General features: G+C 43.4%; 1 protein-coding gene across 8 annotated transcripts in view; it reads right to left on the reverse strand.

The window, feature by feature from the left end:
• The window catches only part of LOC124149528, a 193009-nt gene that overhangs the window by 53772 nt on the left and 122842 nt on the right, over window positions 1-16395 (reverse strand). Inside the window, exon 1 of one of the 8 annotated variants that reach the window (XM_046521185.2) lies at window positions 14692-14986. The exons of the other annotated variants lie outside the window; for them this stretch is intronic. The gene's annotated coding sequence lies outside the window, so the exon portion shown is untranslated. Of the gene's footprint in view, window positions 1-14691; window positions 14987-16395 lie in introns of those variants that run through there. 8 annotated transcript variants of the gene reach the window in all.

Below are 16395 nucleotides of genomic sequence, written 5' to 3' on the forward strand. Positions count from 1 at the left end.
ACTCAGTGCTCATCATCAACTCTCACCCTCCAGTCTCCACTCAGTGCTCATCATCAACTCTCACCCTCCAGTCTCCACTCAGTGCCCATTATCAACTCTCACCCTCCAGTCTCCACTCAGTGCTCATCATCAACTCTCACCCGCAAGTCTCCACTCAGTGCTCATCATCAACTCTCACCCACAAGTCTCCACTCAGTGCTCATCACCAAATCTCACCCGCAAGTCTCCACTCCGTGCTCATCATCAACTCTCACCCGCAAGTCTCCACTCAGTGCTCATCATCAACTCTCACCCGCCAGTCTCCACTCAGTGCCCATCATAAACTCTCACCCGCAAGTCTCCACTCAGTGCTCATCATCAACTCTCACCCATCATCAAATCTCACCCGCAAGTCTCCACTCCGTGCTCATCATCAACTCTCACCCGCAAGTCTCCACTCAGTGCCCATCATCAACTCTCACCCTCCAGTCTCCACTCCACAATGTAACTATATATTTACCCAAGAGAAAATTAATGAAACCTTCTGCCAAGTAATGCTTTCATTCTGTTTGACTAAACCCAACAAATATCACAACCATGAATGTGATAAAAACCTTCATTTAAAGAGAGATTTCCTAAGAAATTATCAACACTGAAACTAAAATTGAATATTTTCAAGTTGGAGATTAGCAGCACTTAAGACCTTGTTCATTTTCCTAATTGACATTAAATACCACTTTCACATGACAAGATTGTTAATTAACGAGGAAAATGTTAATAACATGCTAAAACATTTCAATGAGACAATATTGCCACACAGGGCCTAGTGGAATATCTGGGGCTGGCTGTTCACTGTTAACAATACTGATCTTTTAAGGATATAAGGGGATTTATTTTGCCTCTAGACCGGATCACACGGCAGACATGCCACTAGGAGCTAGAATGTAGGAAATCCCTTTTCCCATTTTTATCAGGCATCCAAATCTTTTATTCACTGATACAAAGGCTACTAAAAATCCATACTTTTGTCAGCTAAAAGGTAAAATTTTAACAAGGAGGAGAAACAAATCTGCAAAACATAATTAGCTGACAGCTAATTCAACTTGACAAATATATCCCATTTTGTGTGGGGAGGTGTTTAAAGACAAGACAAAGCTGTGTGCAGATCAACAGTAAGAGTGAAATATTGACATAATTTTAGAAAAACATGAAAATTAGATCTCATCTTTTGTGATTCCATTTCTAAATCTTTTGATGGTCAAACAATTGGTTTCCATGGCGACACAAGTGACATGTGCTGTTTGCTGTGCAATCAACATGAATGTGTGTGATGAAAAGAAGTATCTGATAAACTCTTGAGTGATTATTACTGGATCTATATTTTAATGTGGAAGATGTTTTTGAAACTGACAAAATGACATCTGGTTATATCAAGTGGTTGCAACGTGTTCTCAGAACTGAGATTGTAATCATTAAATAATAAATGGACCAGTTAAATGTACAGCTCATTGGTTATAGATGTTGGTAAATTATCATTCCTTTCCAAGAGTCATTATGTACTGTTCACTTGCAGAAGGAGAATCTTGAGCAAACCCCTATAGCTGCCCTTCCCCACACCACGCAGGGAGAGTGCTGCCCTGCCCTGTCCCACACTATGCAGGGAGAGTGCTGCCCTGCCCTGTCCCACACCACACAGGGAGAGTGCTGCCCTGCCCTGTCCCACACCACGCAGGGAGAGTGCTGCCCTGCCCTGTCCCACACCACGCATGGAGAGTGCTGCCCTGTCCCACACCACGCAGGGAGAGTGCTGCCCTGTCCCACACCACGCAGGGAGAGTGCTGCCCTGCCCTGTCCCACACTATGCAGGGAGAGTGCTGCCCTGCCCTGTCCCACACCACGCAGGGAGAGTGCTGCCCTGCCCTGTCCCACACCACGCAGGGAGAGTGCTGCCCTGTCCCACACCACGCAGGGAGAGTGCTGCCCTGCCCTGTCCCACACTATGCAGGGAGAGTGCTGCCCTGCCCTGTCCCACACCACGCAGGGAGAGTGCTGCCCTGCCCTGTCCCACACCACGCAGGGAGAGTGCTGCCCTGTCCCACACCACGCAGGGAGAGTGCTGCCCTGCCCCACACCATGTAGGGAGAGTGCTGCCCTGCCCTGTCCCACACCACGCAGGGAGAGTGCTGCCCTGCCCTGTCCCACACTATGCAGGGAGAGTGCTGCCCTGTCCCACACCACGCAGGGAGAGTGCTGCCCTGCCCCACACCATGTAGGGAGAGTGCTTCCCTGCCCTGTCCCACACCACGCAGGGAGAGTGCTGCCCTGCCCTGTCCCACACCACGCAGGGAGAGTGCTGCCCTGACCAAAACCACGCAGGGAGAGTGCTTCCCTGCCCTGTCCCACACCACGCAGGGAGAGTGCTGCCCTGCCCTGTCCCACACTATGCAGGGAGAGTGCTGCCCTGTCCCACACCAGCAGGGAGAGTGCTGCCCTGCCCAAAACCACGCAGGGAGAGTGCTGCCCTGCCATGCCCTGCCCCACACCATGTAGGGAGAGTGCTGCCCTGCCCTGTCCCACACCACGCAGGGAGAGTGCTGCCCTGCCTAAAACCACGCAGGGAGAGTGCTGCCCTCCCCTGTCCCACACCACGCAGGGAGAGTGCTGCCCTGCCCTGTCCCACACCATGTAGGGAGAGTGCTGCCCTGCACCACACTATGCAGGGAGAGTGCTGCCCTGCCCTGTCCCACACTATGCAGGGAGAGTGCTGCCCTGCCCTGTCCCACACCATGCAGGGAGAGTGATGCCCTGCACCACACTATGCAGGGAGAGTGATGCCCTGCACCACACTATGCAGGGAGAGTACTGCCCTGCCCCACACTATGCAGGGAGAGTGCTGCCCTGCACCACACTATGCAGGGAGAGTGCTGCCAGACCAGCTGCCAGTGGAAGTAGAAGGAATTCCTGAGTATCAAACCAATTGTTTTACAGAATTTGGAACACATGTTAATGTGAATATCACTGTTTCTGTCCTTACTAGTATTAGCCAGGGATCTATATCTCCATCACTCACTACATCCTTTAACTGGTGTATAAACTGAGGTGTACTCTCATCCAATGTCAGTACGGCTAAATCAGATTGTCCGAAACAATCAAAAGGCAAGACACTCTTCAGCTAAACCTCGCTTTAACAAACTACCAGTCTGGTATTAACAGTATATTCATACGCGATCTCAATGTTCTTATTTCCAGCAACAATTTAAAGGGAGGACAAGCTGCTGTGTAGATGAACAAGCTGACAAGATACAAACACACATGATTTAAATGGGATCATAACTCCCCACCCAAATATTATCAAGCTGAGGAATCAAATTTGGTGTGCAAATCAATACCCAAGTGAGAGTCTCCCAAGTAGTCTCTGTTCTACACAAAGGGAGGCCACAAGCTCCAAAACATAGCTAATGATATTTGCTCTCTTTGAGTGAAAACGTAATTTTCCTGTCCTCAAGACAATTAAAAGGATTTCTTTGGAGAGGTGGTCTTGGATAATCATGAATCTCATGGGGCCACCATGCAAAGCAAATGTTTGAACTGGTGGACATGAGACAAAAAGCTTTTTTCTATTTTGTCTTCAGTCATAATGAACTTGACTCATCCTGACACTGACAGCATAACTCAACATGATGATCAAAGCGGTGGCGAGTGGGAGGAGGGCACATGGTGACTGGCTAGGATCAGTGCAGAAATACATGTCTTCAGTACATAATATTTCTATAGCAAAAGGCCATCTGAAGAAAAGATACATTACAAGGTCCCCATAAGCACACTGCGTCCCAATGCTTCCAGTGAATGAGGGCGGCAGCAATAAAGCCTAAGATACTCAACCTGTTTACATACAAGAAAGTCTATGTCCTTGGCTTCAATTACACCTAAATAGATTGCAGTTAGAGGCCTGAACTCTGCATAATTGTACACAACATGTCCATTTCTGATGTCGTAATGGACATTTCTGGCAATATATGTTGAGAATAATGTAATCAGGACATCTTTATTTGATAGAACCCAAATAAATCCTGACTAAGCTATTGATCAGGAAGAGGCTGGACGCCAGCCGATCAAAGTCCTTGATTAGGTAGCTGTCTTGATGCACCTGTGATAGTTACAAGAAATAGGACATAAACTCAAAGTGTTTCACTGGAAGAATATACCCACATGGTGATTGTGTTGACAGTACTCACTGCTTGTTGTAAAAGGCAACTTTTGTTTGTTTGTTGTTTAACTCTGCACTCAACAATATTCCACCTATATGACGGCGGTCTGTAAATAATCCAAACAATCCACTGACTGATGTCATGAGCATCGATCCATGCAATTGGGATACGATGACATGCATCAACCAAGTCAGCGAGCCTGACCACCTGATCCCATTAGTCACCTCTTACGACAAGCATAGCAGCCTTGTATGGCAAGCATGGGTTGCTGAAGACCAATTCTACCCCAGATCTTCATGGGTATGTAAAAGGCCACTAAATGAGGATCTTATGGCAACAATGCTGCAGGGTATGGAGAGGGGAAAGATGATTACCTGGGCCAGTTTCCTTGTTGCTTTAGGCGGCTGATTCTGTGTGTCCAGATTCTGTGTACAACCAGATGGTATAGTGAATGTTACGTGGATAACACCCAGATGGTGTGGTAGATGTTCCAGGAAATAACATCCAGATGGTGTGGTGGATGTTCAAGGAAATAACACCGAGATGGTGTGGTGGATGTTACATGGAAAACACCAAGAGGGTATAGTGGATGTTTTGGGAGATAACACCCAGATGGTGTAGTGGATGTTCTGGGAGATAACATCCAGATGGTGTAGTGGATGTTCCGGGAGATAACATCCAGATGGTGTAGTGGGTGTAGTGGATGTTGTGGAAGATAACAGCCAGATGGTGTAGTGGATGTTCCGGGAGATAACATCCAGATGATGTAGTGGATGTTCCGGGAGATAACATCCAGATGATGTAGTGGATGTTCCGGAAGATAACATCCAGATGATGTAGTGGATGTTCTGGGAGATAACATCCAGATGGTATAGTAGATGTTCCGGGAGATAACATCCAGATGGTGTAGTGGATGTTCCGGAAGATAACATCCAGATGGTGTAGTGGATGTTGTGGGAGATAACACCCAGATGGTATAGTAGATGTTCCGGGAGATAACATCCAGATGGTGTAGTGGATGTTCTTGGAGATAACAGCCAGATGGTGTAGTGGATGTTCTGGGAGATAACATCCAGATGGTGTAGTGGATGTTCCGGGAGATAACATCCAGATGGTGTAGTGGGTGTAGTGGATGTTGTGGAAGATAACAGCCAGATGGTGTAGTGGATGTTCCGGGAGATAACATCCAGATGATGTAGTGGATGTTCCGGAAGATAACATCCAGATGATGTAGTGGATGTTCTGGGAGATAACATCCAGATGGTGTAGTGGATGTTCCGGGAGATAACTTCCAGATGGTGTAGTGGATGTTGTGGGAGATAACACCCAGATGGTATAGTAGATGTTCCGGGAGATAACATCCAGATGGTGTAGTGGATGTTCCGGAAGATAACATCCAGATGGTGTAGTGGATGTTGTGGGAGATAACACCCAGATGGTATAGTAGATGTTCCGGGAGATAACATCCAGATGGTGTAGTGGATGTTCCAGGAGATAACATCCAGATGGTGTAGTGGATGTTCCAGGAGATAACATCCAGATGGTGTAGTGGATGTTCTGGGAGATAACATCCAGATGGTGTAGTGGATGTTCTGGGAGATAACATCCAGATGGTGTAGTGGATGTTGTGGGAGATAACACCCAGATGGTGAAGTAGATGTTCTGGGAGATAACATCCAGATGGTGTAGTGGATGTTCTGGGAGATAACACCCAGATGGTGTAGTGGATGTTGTGGGAGATAACATCCAGATGGTATAGTAGATGTTCCGGGAGATAACATCCAGATGGTGTAGTGGATGTTCCGGGAGATAACATCCAGATTGTGTAGTGGATTTTGTGGGAGATAACAGCCAGATGGTGTAGTGGATGTTCCGGGAGATAAAACCCAGATGGTGTAGTGGATGTTCTGGGAGATAACATCCAGACGGTGTAGTGGATGTTCTTGGAGATAACAGCCAGATGGTGTAGTGGATGTTCTGGGAGATAACATCCAGATGGTGTAGTGGATGTTCCGGGAGATAACATCCAGATGGTGTAGTGGGTGTAGTGGATGTTGTGGAAGATAACAGCCAGATGGTGTAGTGGATGTTCCGGGAGATAACATCCAGATGATGTAGTGGATGTTCCGGAAGATAACATCCAGATGATGTAGTGGATGTTCTGGGAGATAACATCCAGATGGTGTAGTGGATGTTCCGGGAGATAACTTCCAGATGGTGTAGTGGATGTTGTGGGAGATAACACCCAGATGGTATAGTAGATGTTCCGGGAGATAACATCCAGATGGTGTAGTGGATGTTCCGGAAGATAACATCCAGATGGTGTAGTGGATGTTGTGGGAGATAACACCCAGATGGTATAGTAGATGTTCCGGGAGATAACATCCAGATGGTGTAGTGGATGTTCCGGGAGATAACATCCAGATGGTGTAGTGGATGTTCTGGGAGATAACATCCAGATGGTGTAGTGGATGTTCTGGGAGATAACATCCAGATGGTGTAGTGGATGTTGTGGGAGATAACATCCACTACGGTGTAGTGGATGTTCTTGGAGATAACACCCAGATGGTGTAGTGAATGTTCTGGGAGATAACATCCAGATGGTGTAGTGGATGTTGTGGGAGATAACACCCAGATGGTGTAGTGGATGTTGTGGGAGATAACACCCAGATGGTGTAGTGGATGTTGTGGGAGATAACATCCAGATGGTGTAGTGGATGTTGTGGGAGATAACATCCAGATAGTGTAGTGGATGTTGTGGAAATAACACCCAGATGGTGTAGTGGATGTTGTGGGAGATAACACCCAGATGGTGTAGTGGATGTTGTGGGAGATAACATCCAGATGATGTAGTGGATGTTGTGGGAGATAACATCCAGATAGTGTAGTGGATGTTGTGGAAATAACACCCAGATGGTGTAGTGGATGTTGTGGGAGATAACACCCAGATGGTGTAGTGGATGTTGTGGGAGATAACATCCAGATAGTGTAGTGGATGTTGTGGAAATAACACCCAGATGGTGTAGTGGATGTTGTGGGAGATAACATCCAGATGGTGTAGTGGATGTTCCGGGAGATAACATCCAGATGGTGTAGTGGATGTTGTGGGAGATAACACCCAGATGGTGTAGTGGATGTTCTGGGAGATAACATCCAGATGGTGTAGTGGATGTTGTGGGAGATAACACCCAGATGGTGTAGTGGATGTTCTGGGAGATAACATCCAGATGGTGTAGTGGATGTTGTGGGAGATAACACCCAGATGGTATAGTAGATGTTGTGGGAGATAACATCCAGATGGTGTAGTGGATGTTGTGGGAGATAACATCCAGATAGTGTAGTGGATGTTGTGGAAATAACACCCAGATGGTGTAGTGGATGTTGTGGGAGATAACACCGAGATGGTGTAGTGGATGTTGTGGGAGATAACATCCAGATAGTGTAGTGGATGTTGTGGAAATAACACCCAGATGGTGTAGTGGATGTTGTGGGAGATAACATCCAGATGGTGTAGTGGATGTTCCGGGAGATAACATCCAGATGGTGTAGTGGATGTTGTGGGAGATAACACCCAGATGGTGTAGTGGATGTTCTGGGAGATAACATCCAGATGGTGTAGTGGATGTTGTGGGAGATAACACCCAGATGGTGTAGTGGATGTTCTGGGAGATAACATCCAGATGGTGTAGTGGATGTTGTGGGAGATAACACCCAGATGGTATAGTAGATGTTGTGGGAGATAACATCCAGATGGTGTAGTGGATTTTGTGGGAGATAACATCCAGATGGTGTAGTGGATGTTCCGGGAGATAACACCCAGATGGTGTAGTGGATGTTGTGGGAGATAACATCCAGATGGTGTAGTGGATGTTGTGGGAGATAACATCCAGATGGTGTAGTGGATGTTCCGGGAGATAACATCCAGATGGTGTAGTGGATGTTCCGGGAGATAACATCCAGATGGTGTAGTGGATGTTCTGGGAGATAACACCCAGATGGTGTAGTGGATGTTGTGGGAGATAACATCCAGATGGTATAGTAGATGTTCCGGGAGATAACATCCAGATGGTGTAGTGGATGTTCCGGGAGATAACATCCAGATTGTGTAGTGGATTTTGTGGGAGATAACAGCCAGATGGTGTAGTGGATGTTCCGGGAGATAAAACCCAGATGGTGTAGTGGATGTTCTGGGAGATAACATCCAGACGGTGTAGTGGATGTTGTGGGAGATAACACCCAGATGGTGGGTGTAGTGAAGGACAGAGGGGAGATGTCCTCCCTGTGGACTGCCTACTACTCTCAGCAATGTCTCTAGCCTGCCCAGCCCTGAACACCCTGCATTTAACAGGAGGACATACATTTGATACCTTTCACCAACACCTAGTCAGTGACATAAAGCACATCACTAGCTGCCTGCGACTGTGTACAGCCTTGCCAAGCAGTCGTGATAATGAGTGCCAAAGTCCTCTAGCATGCTCCTCCTCTGACTGGCAAGTACCCCTCACTACTGCACAGTCTATAGACCTATGTCCACGGCTGTCAATCATCTGTACCCATTGGCAGTTGGATTCATCAACCACCATAGTAGGGCCTCTCAACAAGTCGTCACTTTCAACGAGAGCAGTCATTGCTTTCAGTAGAAACAAGACATAGCTTTCAAGAGGAAAAGGACACTAATAAAATAGACATTTCTTCTTCATGGGGCCATTATTGGGAAGTGGTCGAATCTCATGACAATTTTATCGATCACTTTCTCTTGTCAGCAATCACTCAGCAGTTAATGGATACTTTCTTTCATAAACCTCCCTCCCTCTGCCCTGTTCAATACCTCCAAATTAGAATAGTTCCATACCAAAATAGACCAACTTATCTCTTCTCGATCCCCACACATCCACTTGTACACCAATCAAAACATCTGTCTTAGCTCGTTTTCCATGAAATTATTAGCTTAAAGCTACAGTGGACACAAGTTTTTTTTATCAATACTTCTGAGAATATTTTTTCACGAATGAGCTCACACAGAAACACCACTAATCATGGCTTATTTCCTGACTGACCAGGCCATAGTCATTTTTTTGTAACAGAAACATTAGTGTGATTGGTTTGTGCTTGATTTTAGAAAAACCCATTTGCCCATCCTGCTCAATATGGATCTTCCTTTGTGCAGTTATAACAGTGAACAGATTGTTCGCCTCTGCTGAGTCAATGCACCATGTGTAATACAAGATTTGGCTGTGAAATATCTTCACTGAAAATACTGTTTTCTGGCTTCCAGCAAAGATTTGGTGCAAGCATGAGCAGCTTGAGGGAACTGTTTGCCTTAGTGCCTGATTAGGCATCTCTGTCCTCCCAGCATTAAGTGACTCCATCACTGTCGCCAGGTCCAGCACATATCTCCATATCACTGGTGGTTATGTTCATGTCATACAGGCAGTCACCAGTCCTCAGCAAACATTTAATTCAGATACAACCTACTAAAACACACCTTTGAATAAACAGCATCGGCTTTGTCTTGTCAACATGACAATTTAAGTCATGCTCGCCTCACTCCTAGCCCATCTTTCACAGTAATGTCATTAATTCTTTTTGTGTGAAAAATGGAAATTTTCAGGTCTAAATCGATGCAATTAAACTACAATTTCATCTTTCATTTTCTCCATGACCATAAACTTGATTAGCATCTTCCTTCAGGACAATTCACCTTTTCAAAAGTGATTTATGGCGTGGAGACATTGTCTATTTCTCTCACTGCCCTGTGTAATGAGTACTCACAAACTGCACATATGTGACTTTAGGCAATGCGTCATTAACACTGTACTTGATTAATTATGTCAATCAAGTCTGGAGAAGGGTGGGAAACATTCTCAAGGGCAATTATTAGCTTGACAGATTGTCTAGCCTGAGAGCCCATTACCATGCCATATCATTACTGCAATTAAAACTTAACTTCTCAAAGCATTTATCATAAACATGATTACATGATTAGTCAACCAAAATTACTCCGTCAGACAGAAATTGTGTAAAAATATGAAATATGATCCAAATTAGAAATATCCCCCCAGTCTTGCCTCCTACCTTTCTTCACAACATCATACTCAAATAATGTCATAAACTCAAACAATGTTATTGACTCATAAACTCCATCTACACAAACAATGTTATCTACACACACATATCTGCTTCTTAAATAAAGCACCAGTTGACCATTCTGTTCAACCTCTTCATGTCTGTCAACTCTCAAGCATTTAGGGTGAGACACAGATCACCCTTTCACAATCACTCCAGGACATCTGACCTTGTTACATCTAACATTAAAAACAACCAGAATCAGAATGGTTCAGCAAAACCCTCAACGAATTACAAAACATGGCTGTCAATTTGTCCCATTCATGGCCGCTAAGCAATGAAAGGTAATTGTTTATTATGTTGTGACCTGAAAGGCTTTACTACGTTGTTCAGTTATTTGTTTAAAGCACAATGAGATACAGTGATTCTCATTCAAGACCCTCTGCATCAAATAAAATAAAATATTCATGTGCAGCTAAGTATGACATGAAATTCAGTTCAGTCTGGATGAAAAGTTCTCCATACATAATTACCGATCGAGATAGTTCCTACATCACTTCAGGTGCACTGTTTGTGATCATTGCAAACACCAGGAGGTGAGAGACGTGTAGTGACATAGCAGTGGCAATGCACACAAGCAACTGTATTGGCCATTCGTTTCATATCAAGAACCATGTACTGGGAAGCTGAGGTGAAATGGAACTTAACGTCATGCCCAAGATTATTGCACTTTTGCATGCCACAGTTTAACATGAACACCCCACTTAGACACAGTATACTGACTCCGAGCCGACCAGTACAGGGTAACAACAAATACCACCTTTTAATGTCTTTTTGTATGACACAGCCGGGGATCGAACCCTGGACTCTCTGTGTGGATGCTTTCCGGGCGGACGCTCTTATATCTAGCACTAGACCACAAAGGCGGTCCCATGTACTGTGAAACATATGGTGAGGACGTCAACCATGCATATGTTTTAGTATTTTCATTTACCTTTGTAAATGTCTGGTGTAATATTTGTAGCACTGGACAAAACTATCTGCAATATATGTATACATCATCATTGGTACAAGGAGGGTTAAAATCATTTTCGCTTCTCTTGTCCCCTTAAGGCATCGCCCTGGACCTAACTGGGGCCTGGGGCCTGGGGTCTGTCGAACCTGGCTGTGACAAATCTCACTCATTGAAATATTTTTGGGTTGACATTATGCATGTCCAATATGTTCAAATGTCAGAAAAAAATAATGTAGAAACATTGTAAGATTGCATTTCTATTTACAATGCGCTACCAGCTACAGCCTTTTGGAAAATCTTAGGAAAGGAGTAATGCTCATTAACATCAGTTTCCCTCCTTGTTTCAATGCAACATCTGTGATACTTACAATGCACATCCCGGTACTGATATGTCCTCATATATATTGATAACATAAGAGAAGATATTGATAGCACAGCACACAATAAATATTGCAACCAACATATTGATATTAAAGATTACATATTGCAGTCTTGACAAGCATTCATTAGTGATAGAAGGCAAGCTGCAGTCCCCAGGCCCGCCACACAGAGATCCCTGACAATGTGAAGAGCCATTGTGTCCTGCTTGTGTTGAGGAAACCTGAGACACATTATCACTGAATCAGAAATCAGCATGCTTGACTACGATATTGACTGCTAAATACATCCATGTGCAATTTTCATCAATTTCAGTAAAACCACATCCAATTGTTTGAAACTCAATCCTCTAATGATGAATTTAGAGACAATCATGATTTAAGTCAAAGAGGAAATTTTCGAAAGTGGTTAAAATTAGATATTCTCCATTGCCAAATTTAAGTCATTTGAGAGCAATAAATTTTGAAATTTTAACTTCAAGTGCATTTCATGGAAATCTACTGTTAACACTGATTACATTAATTACTCTGGGGAAAAGTCTAAAAAATTAATGAGCATTCAATCAATATTGGATTCATATGCTACGACAAGTTTCATTTCTCATTTACACCTTGCAAACTGCTGAGACAACCACTGGTCTGCTGCACTGGCCAGTGTCACCTCCATATGTTCAGGAGGTGCCAGATATCAGAAGAATCCCAGAAACAGACACACATGGAGTAAGGAAGCAATTAGAGATTCTTTTTAACCATTACAATGGTTTCAAACACAATGAAACCTGTCAAATGCTATAAGACATTCATGGCAATTAATCAAGTTCTTCCACATTTCGTGACTACTTACTTACTTACTTACTTACTTACTTACTTACTTACTTACTTACTTACTTACTTACTTACTTACTTACTTACTTACTTACTTACTTACTTACTTTACAGGTATCAAATCCCCATAATCTTAAGGACCCCTGATATTGATGCAATTGTGTCAGTTAAAGGGAATTCCGAAATTAGGCATATAAGCAGAATGCAAACCCAATGACACTTGCACAGACCAATCCTACGTAGTACTACGACTACTGCACCTTGTGTTAAAGTATGTGAGGTCCGTGTACAGACAAAAATGCCACATTGTAACTTTCCAAGCTTTAATGAGTGAGTGAGTGTGGTTTTACGCCACTTTTAGCAATATTGCAGCAATATCACTGCGGGGGACACCAGAAATGGGCTTCACACATTGCACCCATACTGGGAATCGAACCCGGGTCTTCGGCGTGATGAGCGAACGCTTTAACCATAAGACTACCCAACCGCCCCCAAGAATTAATGAAGGTGTCACATGCAATATTAACCTACATCAAGGTGGTAAATTGCTTAGATACAACTCTGAAATGGTTTGTACAAAGATACACAGAGGTTCATAATCACATGGGTGTATTTGGGTAAATTCTGTCTGTAGATACAATCCTGAAACTGTTCATACAAGACACACATGGGTATCTCCATGACCAATAAATAAGGAATTGATGTGACTGATATAGAGAACACTGAATCAGGCATTGAAACCAAATGCCATCAGATCATCAATTTACCCTAAAGTAGCCATTCTTCTATTGCATCCTTCTGGGTGCAACATTGCATCCTTTAGGGTGCACACTGCATCCTTCTGGGTGCACATTTGACACTTTATTTTGGTGAGAGTGCCAAAAAATGGTCTTTTCATAAATGACTTTCTAAATTATGACATAAGTTATCATGCTAAAAGTTATCATGCCATCTACATATATCCGAAGACGAGGAACCCTTTGATCACTAACAGGATCCTTCCCCTCAATGTATAGTAGATGGTGTTTGAAGTTCCCCAATGTACAAAGTCTCTCCAATACTTGGATAACAGAGTGGCCACATAACCAGCCTGTGTTCCATGTTTGGCGACCAGTTGTGTTCAATGCTGAAACCACCTGCACCTTCACCTCAGAAATACAGCAATGATCTGCTTCAACTCACATTGACATCAACCTGGCTCCAGTTCTGAATATGACATCAGGGTGTTCAGAAGATAAATCTATGCACACATATATTTGACAGACACTACTGTTGTTCATGCACACAATAGCATGATGCATGCACAATGTCTGCATCAATGCAGTGGGATTTGTCCCAGCACTAGCTGTGTTCATGCATGTTCTGTATGAAGCTACTGTTCATGTTCCCTCTATGAACAGTGACCAAGACACTGTACACAGATCTCCACCATCGTACATCATTATACAGACATTGCCTCATGTCATGGAAAATGTTACATGCATCACTGTAAATGTTCACACAACAGATGAATTAACAATTCATGACTTTTCCTGGGCTGCAGTGTCTACACAAGCCACTTGGAATACTGCTGTACAATTCTGGATCCAATACTGTTTTAACTGTAACACTTCCATACAATTTCTCCAATAAGAATTATTGATCATGTAATCATTATTTCTAAAGCATTTGTTTTTAAAAAATTACTGTAAATATAATTCATATCATATGTATAAGGTTAACATTGGTATATATGTTGCCTGCAATATGTACTATTTTACTGATTTCAGGATTAATTTAATTCATAATTTCAATATAAGATGTACAAATGTATTTAATTTATTTCACATCAGAAAATCTGGAAGCATTCAGCTGTTGTCCAGAAATGTCTTGGAGCAGAGCAAGTGTTGTAGTGGACAGTGGTCACAGCTTGGCCATGAGGGATATCGACATATGTGTCAGGTATGATTCAACATCAGTACAAATCATGTAGACATCTTGAATGCAGTATGAGATGGATGACTGTATTACTCATACCTAACTGTACCGCTACATCTCTTAGTCACTCAACACTGTCCCCAGTGATACCACATGCACCTACACATAGCAACATTCATGTACACACTGCCATGGGGAAATAGTCAAACAACAGAGCCATGTGTAAGTTCTATTTATAGCAGCCTTTGTCAGTGTGCGTATTCTGCTAACAGGTTTCTACAGTCACACATTCACAAGAATTTACCTGCAAAGTGCAGCGCTCGCCTGATTGCTCCAAAATCCTGAATATATTCTCCTCACAAAGTGAAAATATTATCCAAAGCCTTGTGAGCCCATATTGTGAGTATTTTCAGTCAAGTAATGGTGTCTGTGTTGGGCAAGCTCTCTCCTCCTCATATTCCTCCATGGTGCCTCTCATGAGAAGGACCCAGTTGCCCAGCCGACCATGAATTAACAGTAACCAGCCTTCTGAAGGCTCCACGCGCTGCCTTCCTGCCTGCCTGCCTGCCTGCCTGCTTGCCTGTCTGTTGGCCTGCGTGCCTGACTGCTCGGGGAGGCTGCACAGCCGAGACAAAGCACGTGCTTGCCGTGAGCTATTCGTGCTGCTGCTGCTGCTGCTGCTGCTGCTGCTGCATGCGCCGGTATTGATGGAACAGTTAACAATGTCTCTGTGTGGAACTACTCCACTTTTTTCTTTCTTTACGTCACATGGCTGCCTCTGAATGGGAAAGTACCTTTGCCTTGCACATGGGTTTCTAGTAACCATGGTGATGCAATGATTGACACATGCTCATCAACGTTAATGATTATGATGATAATTGAATGTATGACTGCCTGACTTACTGGATCTCCAGTCAGCCATCAGAGAGGTAGCAACAATAGGCGATGCTAGTATTAATAGGCCACCTCTTAATGACCAACCTCAACATGCTATTTTTAGCTGGATTCAAAACAGTTTTTGAATCCATTTCTGCACCATGATTGACTGGTAATTGCACATGTTGAAATGAAATAAATATCACTTAATGAGAGCTGCTGAGAAAAATTATGTTCAAAATGATATAATTGATTTCTTGCAGAGGGAATCCTTTCAAAAAGACCAAGGAGTCTTTCTAAAAGCATTGATCTCCTGAAATTGACATCTGTTTGAGCATTTGGACGAGCACATGTTTGATATTGTAGGACTGTCATCAATCTTGGCACATCAATCAGAGGCATTGCTAATAGCTGGCTCCATGCTTGCTGTACACACAAGACGTGCTCCCTGTGATCTAATCACGTACACTGCATAGGAAATCTACACCCATCAGCCAATACATCAGTGGCACAATCACTGGAGATCCCAAGGTCAGGGAGAAATCTTTGGCCTCAATTAACTAATAGAGCATGAAATAGGAAACACCTGCCAGGTAGAATTTTAATAAGCATGACTCATTATTTGGTTGTTACGTGTTAGTTATTCAAATTAACGTGAATGATGGTATAATTATCATGGATTAATAACTCACACATGGATTGAAACAGAACAACTATTGATCTCGTTATCACATTCAAACATATCAATTATGCCCAAACTCTAGTCACAGTCACCAAACTCTCCACTAACTAATAACGCTAGATTGAGAGATTCAGTGCATAACTACTGATAACAGGCATTGTTGGATATTTCTAAAAGACAAATGTTTCACAATTTACAAAATAGGCAAATCAGTTGGGTTGCCAACTTACTACAGGTATGGCCACTTTATAGGTTATTTCTTTCACAAATAAATTATAGATTATATTTGTACAGCTAAATGTCATGGCATATTCAGATTTGAACAATTTTACACAAAACCGATGCCACAAAAGTGTTTTTTATTGGTGCTAATGAAGCCCTCTAGCTCTGACTAGCCTAATAATCCGGTGGTTGGGTATTGATATCGCTAGTAGATGACAAGAAACAGTG

This window comes from Haliotis rufescens, unplaced genomic scaffold (genome assembly GCF_023055435.1).
Source record: "Haliotis rufescens isolate VD_foot unplaced genomic scaffold, xgHalRufe1.0.p SCAF_4, whole genome shotgun sequence".
In the NCBI taxonomy this organism is placed as follows: domain Eukaryota; kingdom Metazoa; phylum Mollusca; class Gastropoda; order Lepetellida; family Haliotidae; genus Haliotis; species Haliotis rufescens.